Genomic DNA, 17,218 nt, shown 5'->3' with positions numbered 1-17,218 from the left:
CGGTGTTGTGAGAAACTTTACATAGTGACTTTGGGACAGAAGTATTTGAAGTTAACCCTTTCCCGCCGATGGCATTTTTTGATTTTCGTTTTTGACTCCCCTCCCTCTAAACCTCATAACTTTTTTATTTCTCCGCTCCCAGAGCCATATGAGGTCTTAATTTTTCCTGGGACAAATTTTTCTTCCTGATGCCACCATTAATTATTCTATATAATGTACTGGGAAGCAGGGAAAAAATTCTGAATGGGGTGGATTTGAAGAAAAAATGCATTTCTGCGACTTTCTTACGGGCTTTGGTTTTACGGCGTTCACTGTGCAACCAAAATGACATGTCCCCTATATTCTGTGTTTCGGTACGGTTCCAGGGATACCAAATTTATATGGTTTTATTTACATTTTGACCCCTTAAAAAAAATCCAAAACTGTGTTTAAAATTTTTTTTTTGAAAAGTCGCCATATTCCGACAGCCGTAACTTTTTTATACGTGCGTGTACGGGGATGTATAGGGCGTCTTTTTTGCGTGACCGGGTGTACTTTGTAGTTCTACCATTTTCGGGAAATGTTATTGCTTTGATCACTTTTTATTCAAATTTTTATCAGAATCAAAACAGTGAAAAAACAGCGGTTTGGCACTTTTGACCATTTTTCCCGCTACAGTGTTTACCGAACAGGAAAAATATTTGTATAGCTTTGTAGAGCGGGCGATTTCGGACGTGGGGATACCTAATATGTATGTGTTTCACAGTTTTTAAGTACTTTTATATGTGTTCTAGGGAAAAGGGGGTGATTTGAATTTTTAATCCTTTTTATTTTTTTTTTTATATTTTTTTTTCCTTTTTTTTAAATTTTTTTTTTGCATTTTTTAGACCGCCTAGGGGTATTGACATGGGTGGGGGGTGTCGCGGATTGTCAGAGCGGTGGGGGTCGGCAAACATGGCTGCTCCGGAGCATTAAAGAGAACCTCCTGGAGTATCGTTAAGGTGAGGGGCAAAGTGGTAAAGTATATGTATATGAGATTGTGTGTGGTTAGGGGCGAGGCTGTAGAGGGCAATATGAATTTTGTGGCTTGCTATGGTCCAAAGTGTGTGAGATTGCAGAGATGGTGGTGTGAGTTTGGGTTTTGTGGGGGTCCTGGCACAAACGTATGTGCGCTATTGTGACGAAAAGTAGCCTATTGTTTAATCGGGTGTAGTGACTATGTTTGTGGAAAATTTCAGCCGAATCGGTCGAGCGGTTTTTCCGTGATTGAGGAACAAACATCCGAACATGCAAACATCCAAACACACAAACCCACAAACCCACAAAGTCACAAACTTTCACATTTATAATATTAATAGGATAGGATATATATACATACACTCACACATTATTATAGCATACTATATACACACACATACCTGTATACAAACATACAGTCCTCACACAGTATACAAGACACATGCTTTAACCCTTAAGTACTATCATGGTGTCTATCATAATGATGTGTGTATGGTAGTGGTGTATGATAGACACCATGATAGCACTTAAGGGTTAAACAAATATACACATATACATATTAAATATTACATTTTACCAAAAAAAAGAAAAAAATATACTCACATTTGTGAAGCAGCAGCAGCAGCAGACTCATCTGTCCCCACACGGGCCGATGTAAACGATGACTGACTCTGAAGAGGAGGGGGAGGGGGGAAAGTCCCAGCTTGCAGAGAGATCGCTTCCTAGGATTGCACTGGCAGGAGGCCCCTCTGTGTAAGTGTCGGGGCCCTGGGAAACTGCGGCAGCCGTGCTTCTTTATTCATTACAGCGCTGCCAGCAGCCTGGGGCCCCGAGCTTACTGTTCCAGCCCCTGCCACCCACTAGCAGCGCTTAGTTTATCAATGCAAATGCACTGGACAGGGGCCCGAACCAGCCCCTGACATCCCGATCGGGCCCCTGACCAGTGCTTCTCCTGCCTATGCTTTTTCTTAAAACGTGCAGCAATATATAGTCGGGGCCTGGGGCCCACCGGGGGATTCCCCGGTGCTCCGGCGGGCCAGTCCGACCCTGATCCAGCCCCTCACCTTGTAGTCCCCTCCTCCCAGTGTATATAATCCAGCCCCTCACCATGCAGTCCCCGCCTCCCAGTGTATATAATCCAGCCCCTCACCATGCAGTCCCCGCCTCTCAGTGTATATAATCCAGCCCCTCACCTTGTAGTCCTCTCCTCCCAGTGTATATAATCCAGCCCCTAACCCTGCTGCCCCCTCCCCCCAGTGTATATAATCCAGCCCCTTGCCATGTAGTCACCTTTACATACATTACTGACAGAATGGCCGCTTTCCTAGATTTCAGTGAATTCCAGCGCTTTACTGTTCTCAATGCAACAAGTCACTGACTGACATTACTTCCCTTCTAGATATTCTACCATCATGTAAGTGGTATTATTGAAAAGTGGAAGCATTTAGGAACTGCAGCAACTCAGCCATGAAGTGTGGGCAGATCATGTAAAGTGACAGAGCAGGGGCACAAAGTGCTGAGGAACATAGCACAGAAGTCACCAATACTGCAGAGTGCCAATCCTCCCCTGGCATTAACATCTGCACTAAATACTGTGCCCCGCCTGGAGCTTCATGGTATGGGTTTCCATGGCTGAGCAGTTTTTTGCAAGCCTTACTTCACCAGGCACAATGCAAAACCTTGGATAGAGTGGTATAAAGCACAATGCACACTGGACAGGAGAGGTAGAAATCCGTTGTGTGGAGCATTAAATGAAGCTTCTTCATCTGACAGTGATAGATAAATCTGGGTTTGGTGAATGTCAGGAAAGCATTACCTGCTATTAGGTTAGTTTTCAGGGGTCGGTCTCAGCCTCTTAGCTCCAGTGCAAGGAGATCTTAACCGAGACATTTTGGACAGTTATCGCTTTCAACTTTATGTAACAGTTTGGGGAAGGCGTCTTTTCTATTCCTCTATCACGGTGCCCAGTGCAAAAAGCAAGGTCCATAAAGACATAGTTAGGGGAGTTTGGTTTGGAACAGTAGCGTAACTAAAGTCTTGTGGGCCCCGGTGCAATCTTTTGTCCGGGGCCCCTACCTCATCCCTACAGTAAATTCTTGATAGTGATGGTTACAGGTGCTAAGGAGTTGAATCCACCTTAGTGTGGTTAGGGGAATCTGTGGGTCTCTTCACAGCTCCAAAACCTTATGGAATGTTCCTATTTATATAAATAGATTCACTGAAGAGGTTGATCAGACCTCAAAATAGGATAAAAGGATAAAATATAACTTTTATTGAACCATACTGATAAAAACTTAGCCCAACTTACTCACACCCATGAAAAAGAGTTCTTGACTCAAACAGGGAAGGGTAGAGGCAAGATATAGTGTCAAAATACCATTACCTACTTCCCTTTGACCAATGTGGCTGTCAGTACACACACTTATTTAACTCATACACTGCTCAGCAAAGCATTCCCCAGCCTTCTGGAGTGCCGGCTAAGTGCCGTGCCAACCAGGGGGGGAAAGAGTCAATTGCTGAAAAGAGTCCTATAGCCAACTTCCTACAGCCTACATAGGCCAAAATAGTGTATATCTTATGACCCAACGCGTTTCGCTAGACTCATCAGGGGTCAATGAAAAAAACATCAACTTTAAGCAGTAAATACTGCTATCATTGCTGACAAAATGAGGGCGGTTGGTGGTCTGACCGCCAGCAGGACCGCCGCTACTCTCACCAGCGGTGAATTGTCCGGCTGGGAGGCACGCTTTTACCGTGCCTCAGGTCCCTCCCATTCCACAGAATCAGCCTATCCTGTGTGCCGATGGTGGTTCGTCATCAACTAGTCATTCCCGCCACTTCACCTTATTGGCGGATGTGTGACGAACCCACCTCGTACTGCGCATGCGCTCTCAACCTTGTTCGCGCATGCGCATTGTGCACCCCAAGCCTCCGTTCATTCATTCCTTCAGCCGACAGTACGGTATATACTTCACATCATGTGCGCATGCGTCCTAATGGTACGAGCCTGTCAGTATCTCCAGCTCCCACCTCATAGATGACTCGCACATGCGCTAGAACTTAGACTCGCATCCAGATTAGCACCCTTCATATCACAGACTTCCGGTATGAACAGGCTGGTAAATGGCAAGATTCAAGATCGTGCACAATGTGGATTGGGACTTAGGGGAATCTCATCCCCCGATTACTGAATGCAAACATTCACTGAAGAGAAATACAGTGGTATACGCCACTGGGAAGAATTGTATTACACAGCTAAACAAACACCAGTGCTGAGAGGAGCTGCCTTAGTGTGGAGGGTATAATAGCTTTCTGATACTAAATAACCCAATATATTGAATTTGGCCGTACCAATAATGTCCTAAAACTCTAGCCAGAACCTGTCACTACATTTATGACATAGTTATACGATATATTTATTCAAGAAAGCAGGAAAAGTCTAATTGTTCATTAAGACCTGTCGGTACCATACTTTCCATCCTATAAATCCATTGAGTTTCTTTCTTGAGAAGAAACCTATCCCAGTCACCTCCTCTCCGTGGGGGTTTTATGACTTCTATCACCTGCACAGTCAGATCTTCAATCTCCCCTGAATGCTGTTTAACAAAATGCCTTGCCACTGGCGTATCCCTTTGATTTTGTATATCACAAATATGTTCTCTTATTCTTCTCCTAAGTTGCCTACGAGTTTTGCCAACGTAATTGAAAGGGCAAGGGCAACTTAGAAGATAAATCACCCCACTAGTTTCGCAGTTCGCAAAGCTTCTACAATCAAAGGTAGCTCCGGTGGCAGCACTTCGAAACACTGGCTTTTTTAAAATAAAGGGGCATGCTGTACATTTTCCACATGGGTAAGTTCCCACGGGTTTTTTGGTCAACCAGGTAGTTTTTTTTTCTTCCATGGGCAAGACACTATGTACCAATCGATCCTTGAGGTTTTTCCCTCGTCTGAAAGTGATGCTAGGTTGTTTTCCGACCATTTCTCCTACATCTGGATCTGCTGTTAGAATTTTCCAAAATTTCTTCATAATATTTCTAACCTCTTGATGACCTGAATCAAATGTCCCAATCAGCCTTATAGGACCCTGAGAAAAGTCCTTTCTCTTTGGGACAAGTAGATTTTTCCTCTCAGTCTGCTTTGCTTTAACAAATGCTTCCTCAACTATTTTCTTTGGGAAACCCTTTTTTTCAAAGCGATTTGCCAACACTATGGATTCATTAAGAAAGTCAGAGTAGGCTGAACAATTGCGCCGAGCCCTAATAAATTGTCCCCTAGGTATACCCTTTTTTAGGGGATCAGGATGGCAACTTGCCCAGTTTAAAAAACTATTTGTAGCTGTCGGTTTCCTGTGTATTTTAGAACCTATTTTTCCATCCTTACATTTCCAAAGTTTCAGATCCAAAAATGTTATAGAATTTTCTTGAAATTCTGCTGTAAATCTCAGGCCTAGGTTATTATGATTTAGCTCTTCCACAAAACATTCAAACCTTGCCTTTGACCCCCTCCATAATAAAAGCACATCATCTATATAGCGAATCCATAAATCAATATGGCCCGCCCATTCAATATTCTCTTCATCATGTACAACGGTTTCCTCCCACCAGCCGAGGTATAGGTTGGCATACGTAGGGGCCACAGGGGCCCCCATAGCCGTACCCCTCAGCTGGTGGAAGGTCCGCCCCTCAAAGGAGAATACATTTCGTTCCAAGATGAATGTTAGAAGTTTCATCACAAATCTGTTGTGTTCTGTGAGACCTACACTTCTGGATTTTAGAAAATATTCCACTGCCTCATAGCCCTTGTTATGCGGAATGGAGGAATATAGCGCCTCCACATCAAGGCTTGCAAAATATACTCCCTCTTCCATAAAGACCCCTTCAAGACGATTCAATACGTCCATACTGTCCCTTGTGTATGATGCTAGACCAAGGACAAATGGTCTTAATATGGTGTCCACATAGTGGCTTGCGTTCTGGGTCAAACTCCCAATCTGGGACACAATAGGTCTACCCCGTAAGGGAGTTACCCCTTTATGGTTCTTAGGAAGGGCGTAAAAAGAGGGCATTACTGGATGTCGAGGCGCTAAATAGTTCCTTTCATTTTCATCAATCATTTTAGCCGCATAGGCTTCATTCAAGATAGCTTTGAACTCATCCCTAAAGCCTGTAATTTTTTCTTGATTAATTATAGTGTAACATTCTCTATCATTCAATAGGGACAAGCACATTTCCAAGTAGTTTTCTCTATCTAGAGCCACAATGTTGCCTCCTTTGTCGGCTACTTTTAAAACCAAATTATGTTTTTTTCCCAAAGATAATAGTGCCTGCATCTCCTCTTTTGTTAGATTAGAAGGCAGCCATTTATTTTTCTTTCTATCCAGTTGTTTGATCTCACTTTCCACCATTTTGACAAAGAGGTCAATGTGAGTATAATCACCCGGTGGCGGGTTTGTTCTATTGGGGAGCTTTAATTTAGTAAAAGGTCCTATATTGGGGTCATTCTCAGACTCCCTAAGAAGGTCTTCCAGGATTTTTAATCCCTCATAGTCCGATCCTTCTAATCCAAATTCCTCACACTTAGCTCTGGCATTTTTTGTGTGAAACTTTCGCCATTTTAGCTTCCGTGCGAATAGATGGATATCTTTAGTCCAACAAAAAGGGTCAAATTTCACTGTTGGTACAAATGATAGACCTTTTTTCAGTAATGCAACTTCAAAATCCGAGAAGACATGCGAAGAAAGGTTACAAATACTTTGTTCTTCTTCCCCCTCATTACTCAGCTGTCTTCCCCTTATATGCGTACCCCAAAGTTCTTTTACTAACTCCCCTCCTTTACTTTGTGATGTATTTTCCTTAGGGTGATTATACTCAACATCAATGTTTGTTACTGAGCTGTTTCTGGCCGCCCCCTTAGTAGGTACTTTGAGATTGTCGGACTCTTCTCTAAAAAAGAGGCCCTTTGATTCCCCCTACCTCGACCCCTATATGGGCGCGTCCCACTCTTAGTTTGATATCTTGCATTTTGCCTATAATTGCTATTTTTCTCACTGCTTTTATAGCTATAACTTGATGCATCAGAGTCCATAGCATCACCCTCCGAGGACGTAGGAGGTTCTATTTAAAACCTTGGAGGAAACATTGAATAATGAGAGGGAGAAAGCCAAGCTCCTTGTAGAATTATCTGGTTTTGAAAATAAGGACAAACAATTGCAAAAAAATATAGAGAGATTTATATCACAAATAAAAGAAAGAAAACACTATCAATTCAGAAGGGATTTGGAGGAATTTAAAAAGAAAACAGCTTACACAGTAGTGCAGGAGCAGGGAAGAACAAAAGGGGCTGAACCTCCTACGTCCTCGGAGGGTGATGCTACGGACTCTGATGCATCAAGTTATAGCTATAAAAGCAGTGAGAAAAATAGCAATTATAGGCAAAATGCAAGATATCAAACTAAGAGTGGGACGCGCCCATATAGGGGTCGAGGTAGGGGGAATCAAAGGGCCTCTTTTTTAGAGAAGAGTCCGACAATCTCAAAGTACCTACTAAGGGGGTGGCCAGAAACAGCTCAGTAACAAACATTGATGTTGAGTATAATCACCCTAAGGAAAATACATCACAAAGTAAAGGAGGGGAGTTAGTAAAAGAACTTTGGGGTACGCATATAAGGGGAAGACAGCTGAGTAATGAGGGGGAAGAAGAACAAAGTATTTGTAACCTTTCTTCGCATGTCTTCTCGGATTTTGAAGTTGCATTACTGAAAAAAGGTCTATCATTTGTACCAACAGTGAAATTTGACCCTTTTTGTTGGACTAAAGATATCCATCTATTCGCACGGAAGCTAAAATGGCGAAAGTTTCACACAAAAAATGCCAGAGCTAAGTGTGAGGAGTTTGGATTAGAAGGATCGGACTATGAGGGATTAAAAATCCTGGAAGACCTTCTTAGGGAGTCCGAGAATGACCCCAATATAGGACCTTTTACTAAATTAAAGCTCCCCAATAGAACAAACCCGCCACCGGGTGATTATACTGACATTGACCTCTTTGTCAAAATGGTGGAAAGTGAGATCAAACAACTGGATAGAAAGAAAAATAAATGGCTGCCTTCTAATCTAACAAAAGAGGAGATGCAGGCACTATTATCTTTGGGAAAAAAACATAATTTGGTTTTAAAAGTAGCCGACAAAGGAGGCAACATTGTGGCTCTAGATAGAGAAAACTACTTGGAAATGTGCTTGTCCCTATTGAATGATAGAGAATGTTACACTATAATTAATCAAGAAAAAATTACAGGCTTTAGGGATGAGTTCAAAGCTATCTTGAATGAAGCCTATGCGGCTAAAATGATTGATGAAAATGAAAGGAACTATTTAGCGCCTCGACATCCAGTAATGCCCTCTTTTTACGCCCTTCCTAAGATCCATAAAGGGGTAACTCCCTTACGGGGTAGACCTATTGTGTCCCAGATTGGGAGTTTGACCCAGAACGCAAGCCACTATGTGGACACCATATTAAGACCATTTGTCCTTGGTCTAGCATCATACACAAGGGACAGTATGGACGTATTGAATCGTCTTGAAGGGGTCTTTATGGAAGAGGGAGTATATTTTGCAAGCCTTGATGTGGAGGCGCTATATTCCTCCATTCCGCATAACAAGGGCTATGAGGCAGTGGAATATTTTCTAAAATCCAGAAGTGTAGGTCTCACAGAACACAACAGATTTGTGATGAAACTTCTAACATTCATCTTGGAACGAAATGTATTCTCCTTTGAGGGGCGGACCTTCCACCAGCTGAGGGGTACGGCTATGGGGGCCCCTGTGGCCCCTACGTATGCCAACCTATACCTCGGCTGGTGGGAGGAAACCGTTGTACATGATGAAGAGAATATTGAATGGGCGGGCCATATTGATTTATGGATTCGCTATATAGATGATGTGCTTTTATTATGGAGGGGGTCAAAGGCAAGGTTTGAATGTTTTGTGGAAGAGCTAAATCATAATAACCTAGGCCTGAGATTTACAGCAGAATTTCAAGAAAATTCTATAACATTTTTGGATCTGAAACTTTGGAAATGTAAGGATGGAAAAATAGGTTCTAAAATACACAGGAAACCGACAGCTACAAATAGTTTTTTAAACTGGGCAAGTTGCCATCCTGATCCCCTAAAAAAGGGTATACCTAGGGGACAATTTATTAGGGCTCGGCGCAATTGTTCAGCCTACTCTGACTTTCTTAATGAATCCATAGTGTTGGCAAATCGCTTTGAAAAAAAGGGTTTCCCAAAGAAAATAGTTGAGGAAGCATTTGTTAAAGCAAAGCAGACTGAGAGGAAAAATCTACTTGTCCCAAAGAGAAAGGACTTTTCTCAGGGTCCTATAAGGCTGATTGGGACATTTGATTCAGGTCATCAAGAGGTTAGAAATATTATGAAGAAATTTTGGAAAATTCTAACAGCAGATCCAGATGTAGGAGAAATGGTCGGAAAACAACCTAGCATCACTTTCAGACGAGGGAAAAACCTCAAGGATCGATTGGTACATAGTGTCTTGCCCATGGAAGAAAAAAAAACTACCTGGTTGACCAAAAAACCCGTGGGAACTTACCCATGTGGAAAATGTACAGCATGCCCCTTTATTTTAAAAAAGCCAGTGTTTCGAAGTGCTGCCACCGGAGCTACCTTTGATTGTAGAAGCTTTGCGAACTGCGAAACTAGTGGGGTGATTTATCTTCTAAGTTGCCCTTGCCCTTTCAATTACGTTGGCAAAACTCGTAGGCAACTTAGGAGAAGAATAAGAGAACATATTTGTGATATACAAAATCAAAGGGATACGCCAGTGGCAAGGCATTTTGTTAAACAGCATTCAGGGGAGATTGAAGATCTGACTGTGCAGGTGATAGAAGTCATAAAACCCCCACGGAGAGGAGGTGACTGGGATAGGTTTCTTCTCAAGAAAGAAACTCAATGGATTTATAGGATGGAAAGTATGGTACCGACAGGTCTTAATGAACAATTAGACTTTTCCTGCTTTCTTGAATAAATATATCGTATAACTATGTCATAAATGTAGTGACAGGTTCTGGCTAGAGTTTTAGGACATTATTGGTACGGCCAAATTCAATATATTGGGTTATTTAGTATCAGAAAGCTATTATACCCTCCACACTAAGGCAGCTCCTCTCAGCACTGGTGTTTGTTTAGCTGTGTAATACAATTCTTCCCAGTGGCGTATACCACTGTATTTCTCTTCAGTGAATGTTTGCATTCAGTAATCGGGGGATGAGATTCCCCTAAGTCCCAATCCACATTGTGCACGATCTTGAATCTTGCCATTTACCAGCCTGTTCATACCGGAAGTCTGTGATATGAAGGGTGCTAATCTGGATGCGAGTCTAAGTTCTAGCGCATGTGCGAGTCATCTATGAGGTGGGAGCTGGAGATACTGACAGGCTCGTACCATTAGGACGCATGCGCACATGATGTGAAGTATATACCGTACTGTCGGCTGAAGGAATGAATGAACGGAGGCTTGGGGTGCACAATGCGCATGCGCGAACAAGGTTGAGAGCGCATGCGCAGTACGAGGTGGGTTCGTCACACATCCGCCAATAAGGTGAAGTGGCGGGAATGACTAGTTGATGACGAACCACCATCGGCACACAGGATAGGCTGATTCTGTGGAATGGGAGGGACCTGAGGCACGGTAAAAGCGTGCCTCCCAGCCGGACAATTCACCGCTGGTGAGAGTAGCGGCGGTCCTGCTGGCGGTCAGATCACCAACCGCCCTCATTTTGTCAGCAATGATAGCAGTATTTACTGCTTAAAGTTGATGTTTTTTTCATTGACCCCTGATGAGTCTAGCGAAACGCGTTGGGTCATAAGATATACACTATTTTGGCCTATGTAGGCTGTAAGAAGTTGGCTATAGGACTCTTTTCAGCAATTGACTCTTTCCCCCCCTGGTTGGCACGGCACTTAGCCGGCACTCCAGAAGGCTGGGGAATGCTTTGCTGAGCAGTGTATGAGTTAAATAAGTGTGTGTACTGACAGCCACATTGGTCAAAGGGAAGTAGGTAATGGTATTTTGACACTATATCTTGCCTCTACCCTTCCCTGTTTGAGTCAAGAATTCTTTTTCATGGGTGTGAGTAAGTTGGGCTAAGTTTTTATCGGTATAGTTCAATAAGAATCTGTGGGTCTCCTTGGTTTATGGGGCAGATGTGATCTGTAATCTCAATACTGATGTCAGTGCTTATGGGCCCCCTAAGACTCCTGGGCCCTGGTGTGACTGCACCCTCTGCACTCCCTCAAGTTACGGGTCATCCTGGTGGTAATCCTGACTGGCCACATGGAGCGCTGACTTCAACCCCATCCAACACCTGTGGGGGGGGGGGGACTATATTGGAGATTGTGATGCTCTTCTGTATGAATGGGCAAAAATTCCTACAGACACCTCCAAAATCTTGCAGAATTCTTCTTAGAAGAGTGGAAGATTTTTTTTTTTTTTAATATAGATTGTGAGCCCCAAATACACAGTCTGGTCATATCAATGTGACCACCTAGTTTTGACATCAATATTAAATAACCAATGGCAGAAGGCACGTGTCATCAACCATCTGGGTGCACTCATCATTGTGGAAGACACGATGGCTCAACACAAGTATGCATCTATCCTTGCGGACCATGTTCACCCCTACATGCAAATTGTTTTTCCTCAGGATGATGGCATCTACCAGCAGGACAATGCGACGTGTTATACAGCTTGCAGTGTATGTGCGTGGTTCGAGGAGCACCAGGATGAGTTTACCGTACTCCCTTGGCCAGAAAATTCCCCGGACTTGAACCCAATCGAGAATCGGGTTGTTCGCGATTAGCACAGCTGGACACAGCACTGGAGTCGGCATGGCTCAACATCTCAGTGAACATCATCACAACATCCCCTCTCTTCCTGCACGTCTCGCAGCGGTCCGCTCTGCCAAAGGTGGTTATTCTGGATTTTGACAAGTGGACTGGACTGTGTACATTTTTCCCTAGCAGTATGTCTGTGGAGTATGGGAGGAAATCCAAACAACCACAGAGTGAACATACAAACTTCTTGGCAGAATTCAAACCCAGGACTCTAGCGCTGAAAGGCTAACCACTGAGCCACCATGTTACCCCAATGGAAGATGTTTAAGTTACTAAGGGGGATCATCTCCATATCAGTGCCTATGGAGTTAGAATGGGATGTCATGAACCTCCTGTAGATGTAAAGTGGAGGTTTCCCAATATAGCCATAACCAGTGCAGCTTGCCAGGTTATGAGAACATCCTCCTCATCTCATAAATAATTGTCATGGACAAGGCTATGCCTATGATATAATATGGCTACAAAAAGGTGGATGACAAATTGTCAGACATGCCCGATATCTGGAAGCTGGCCATTCTCATTCTTCATAGCTGTACGGCTCTGGTAGACTAAAGAAGCCACCATTACAGGTGCTCAGCAGACCCGCACATACATGTGCCAGATGCTATCCCACTGACACGCTTTGATCACGTAGCTGTGAGTAAATAAACACATTGATAATTTGCCCTTCCTGGCACACACGTGTTCTCTGAATCCCCAGGCCTCACTGCAATGCTTTGGCCTAGGACGCAGATCCTGCTGATTTCATCTTCCACAAGTCTCCCTGACCTGACTTCATCCCCTCATGAGGTTTATTCTGTCGGTTTCTATCTAATATAAACTTTTGTGGTTTGCGGGGTTGTTATAGGTCACAGGAAGCATGGCCTGTGTTAGGGATTTTGCACCTCGCTGCTACCACAGAATCCAATATGTCTTTTTACAAGAGTTGTCTGAAAAGTGTCTGAAACACTTAATGTGGTGCGCGGCGTGTTAGGAAATTTTGGGGTGGGAATTGTACAGCAATTCTGACGCATTTTGCTTAATAAATCTCACCCATTGTGTCTCTCCAGACTATTGCTGCATATGACCATGACTATGCAGTAAAGCAGGTCACTAAATGTTGTAAACAGAGCAATACATGTGCAATAGATTCCTTTTCAGTCTGTGGCGTTCATTGGAAGGTGCAGAGAAGTTGCGCATGTAAAACTGTTGCGACTTTTCTTTGACTTACTTTTGCGCTACTTGTGATTTGGCACAGTCATGTTGCATGCAACTCATATTGAAGTCTATGAATAAAAAGTGCATGCTGCAGTGAGACGCTATAGTAGATGTTGGTAAACCTCCCAAGACTGGCTGGAGGTTATTTATCAAATGCACCTCTTTTCGCCAATATTTTGCACAGTTGCACTTTTTGTGTACCCTTGTAATTTCTGGTGTGACTTACAAATCAAGCATAAGCTGTTGATAAATTCCGTGCACATGTCCTCGCCGTGTGTCTTGCACCATTTTTTTTGCACCTACATAATAAATAAGGCGCAGGCACAGAACAGAATAGTTATTTTAAGAAGCAGAAACAAATGACTTCTCTGGATCTGCAAAGATGGCTTCATATCCATTCAGCTTGTCCAATGAAGAGAGCTCCGCTGATTTTTTAGTCCCGAGCAAACAAAGAATTTTTGGCCAGGTCCTCCAACCCCTCTGCCCCGCTAGCTACGCCTCTACATTCCTACTAGTCACTTACTCTATGTGAGGCCAATAGAAAGGGGTGATATACTGTGTAGAGGACCAAAAAAAGGGACCATATTATGTGTGGGGGGGGGAGTAAGTCACGTCACATGATCACTTTGTCCTGTTTTAGGCCGGAAAGTACCCAGCGCTCTATAGCTGTGGACCTTCTAGCCAAGGACAGCAAACAGCTATAGGGGTCACAGCAGTCACCCTTGTGGCGGACCTCTAAACCAGGAGACCTTATAGGACCACTCACCATACTACTGTCCAGGTGTAGGACATTTCATACTTACCTCTTCTTCCTGCAAAGTGCTGATGTAGTGCCCCGCTATGCAACTCTTTTAATGTCCTTCCAGCCATGCTGTCTCCCACTCAATGCTATAGCTTGCAGAATGATGGTGCAGGAGACAGGGTAGTCGGGAGGATAATAAAAGAGGTGCACAAGATGACCATAAGGCTGATGTGGCCCTTGGCGAAGATAAGTTTGACAGATTCAGAAAATATGTTTTAAATATTGTAAGTTAAGTTTTATTATACACAGAATAGCCTCCAGATATAACCCTGACTCAGATATGAGATTTATAGATTATCTGATGAGATTACTTTATTGTTATTTTTCATGTCCTTTGATTTAATTGCGAAGGGTTAATTTGCAGCTTAACTTTCGGGCCCGTGATATAGAATTGTAAGACTGAAGGCACAGGTGGAGGGAATAGAACAGTCCAGCTTTAATATAGATTGAACTTTAAGCAGATTATCCATTGTACAGGGCGCAGGCGGAGGGACGGGGCTATCGGAGGGAGGAAAGCGACCACTTACTTAACAAGCGGGCAGCAGCTTTGTGTGTGAACAGCAGGAAGTTCAGATCTGGTCGTTTAACAGGTTTAACAGGGAAAGTGCTTCGCCTCGGTGCAGGTGTGGGACAACAAAAGCCCTAAACACATTGCCTACACCTCTGGGGGCCATCACCTGCCTAATCCTATTTACATGGCTGGGGCCATGAATGATAATGTAATAATGACTGGCATCTCATGTAGCATTCATGTCCTCCTATAAAGTGAGCTTATGTCCATACCGCAGACCCCTCTCACAACCGTAATATGCTGCATTCAGACTCCCAAGGGGTGCATGGCTGTCGTTATTATGGAAATTGATCTTACAAGGGGGAAGAGAGAAATGAACTCTGGATTTTGATGTAAAATAAGTGTCCAGGACTAATCGAGAAGAAGTCAACAAAAACATAGAGACGTACAAAGCTTAGTAGTGAATTCATTTCTTAAAGGGACTTTCTGGTATCAACCATAGTGGGAAAAACCATTAAAAAATAATACTTAAGCAGTGACAAAGCAGTAGGGAGCTTAGGAGTAGTAGTTGGTCAAAGCAACCAATCTTCTAAAACTACTCAGGGTTGGTCCAGGGAAGAGAAGGACCTGCGTTGTGGAAATTGGTGGTAGTAGCATCAACTGGGACTGTTCCCTTTAGTAAGCCTCCCTGAGCCTGATGGTGGTCGAGCACTACTGGTAATAGAGGACACTTTGGGTACGGGGTGAGCTGATAGATGGTAGTTCCAGCTCTTGCTCAACAGGTGCCGATCACTTACTCTCTCAATATACCATGATGCCGGGTCCGTCCTGTGTTTTGGGCAGGGTCAATGCCTTTCTTCCAATTTTTCTCAGACCAGATAGTGGTAGTAGTTGTTTCCTTAGGAAGCTTTCTTATGGCTTTCATCCTTCCTGAGCCAGGTACAATTAGAAATGGCCCTTGATGGTAATGCAGGGTTGCAGGTGCCCTAAGGGTGCATTCACACGATGCATTTTAGCTCGTAATCTGGCACGTCTATGCTGCGGGAGCTTTTGCGGGCCGTATACGTTCCCATTGATTTCAATGGGAGCTGGGATCGTATACGCAGCACTATTTTGCGGCCGTGATTTTGCCACGTATACGATCCTGGCTCCCATTGAAATCAATGGGAGCGTATATGGCCCGCAAAAGCTCACGCGGCGTCTACGTGCCACATCACGCGGCACATTACTCCGTGTGAACTCACCCTTAGTCCTGTGACTTGGGCAGGTACTCAGCTTGTGGGAATAGAACAGCACTCCATAAAAAATCTAATGTAAAAAGTGAACGTTTATTATCCCATATCATTGCATCTCACTTTGCTTTATACAGTAACTGACATACCAGTTACACCAATGGAATGAGTTTTTTTTTTATTTCCTATTATGTATCTCTATCTAGAAGTTTCCATGCTGTCACCATATCACTGCTACAATTCAATAGTTCAAAGAGTGCATCAGGTTAGGGATCAGATACAATCTACATGGAGAGCTGTAAAGCAGAACGGTTGCGCATTGAGCTATACAATGATGTAGGTGCACAGGTAATGCACAGGTGAGAGCGCCTCTGGTTGTGTTCTCTATTAGGATTAGTCACTGTTGCGCTGCTATTAGTCAGTGGCATTCCTCTATGAGCGCACATAGCTTGCTTTTCAGTTCACTGGAGCCCTGCTTCCTCTCTTTCAGGGCTCACTGAACCGTGGATAATTTTGCAGAATGGCTGGTAATTCTAGTTATTGAACTTTTGTGTGCAAACATTCGCATGCTCTGCAACGCTGAAAATGATGTTGTTGCTGCTCGCCTTGTATTCTCCGGAGCCTTCTCTGATGCTCCGGGTCAGGGAGTAAATCTAAATAATCATCAGAGAAAGACGAGCCAAGAAACAGAGTCACTATTCACTATTGCTCATCTCCTGATTTAACACTTTCATCTATGTTTTCACATACACAACACATGTTTGGGGGCGATGAAAGCGATACTAAACTTCATAGTAAAATTTACATCAGCTAGGGAATACATCACCAGAAAGTGATCTATTGTTTGACACAAATTTTATGGTGAATTGCAATTTTTAATGTTTCTTTTTTCTGTCATTATTTGTATAAAAAATCCTACAATGTATCAGTTTTCACTCCATCCCAATAATCTGGCACTCCCTGTTCTGTAGAGATCACTTCTCAGCAGTCATCTTGTTATCAGCACAGGCAGGTTACAATGAGAGATAACACCTGTATGTAAATAACTAGAGATGAGCGAGTAGTACTCGATCGAGTAGGTATTCGATTGAATACTACGGTATTCGAAATACTCATACTCGATTGAGTACCACTCGCTATTCGAATGGAAAAGTTCGATGCAGAACTAGCATTGATTGGCCGAATGCTATACAGTCGGCCAATCAACGCTGGTTCTTCTCCTACCTTTAGAAGTCTTCTCCGTGCAGCGTCCCCGCAGCGTCTTCCGCCTCTGAATTCAAATAAAGATTTTTTTGTGGGTGAAATAAAATGGCTGCCGCACAGGGGTGTAACTTGAGGGGGTGCAGAGGGTACAGTCGCACTGGGACCCAGGAGCCTTAGAGGGCCCATAAGCATCAATATTGAGATTGCACCTTCTATCTGGCCCATAAGCCAAGGAGACCCACAGATTACCCTAACCACACTAAGGTTAATTATACTCCATAGCACCCGTAACCATCACTATCAAGAATTCACTTTAGGGAGGAGGTAGGGGGCCCCAGACAAGATTTCACTGGGGCCCACAAGACTTT

The sequence above is a fragment of the Leptodactylus fuscus genome, chromosome 4 (assembly GCF_031893055.1).
Source record: "Leptodactylus fuscus isolate aLepFus1 chromosome 4, aLepFus1.hap2, whole genome shotgun sequence".
Lineage (NCBI taxonomy): Eukaryota > Metazoa > Chordata > Amphibia > Anura > Leptodactylidae > Leptodactylus > Leptodactylus fuscus.
The sequence above is the reverse complement of the archived record's forward strand: the minus strand, read 5'-3'. Positions refer to the sequence as shown.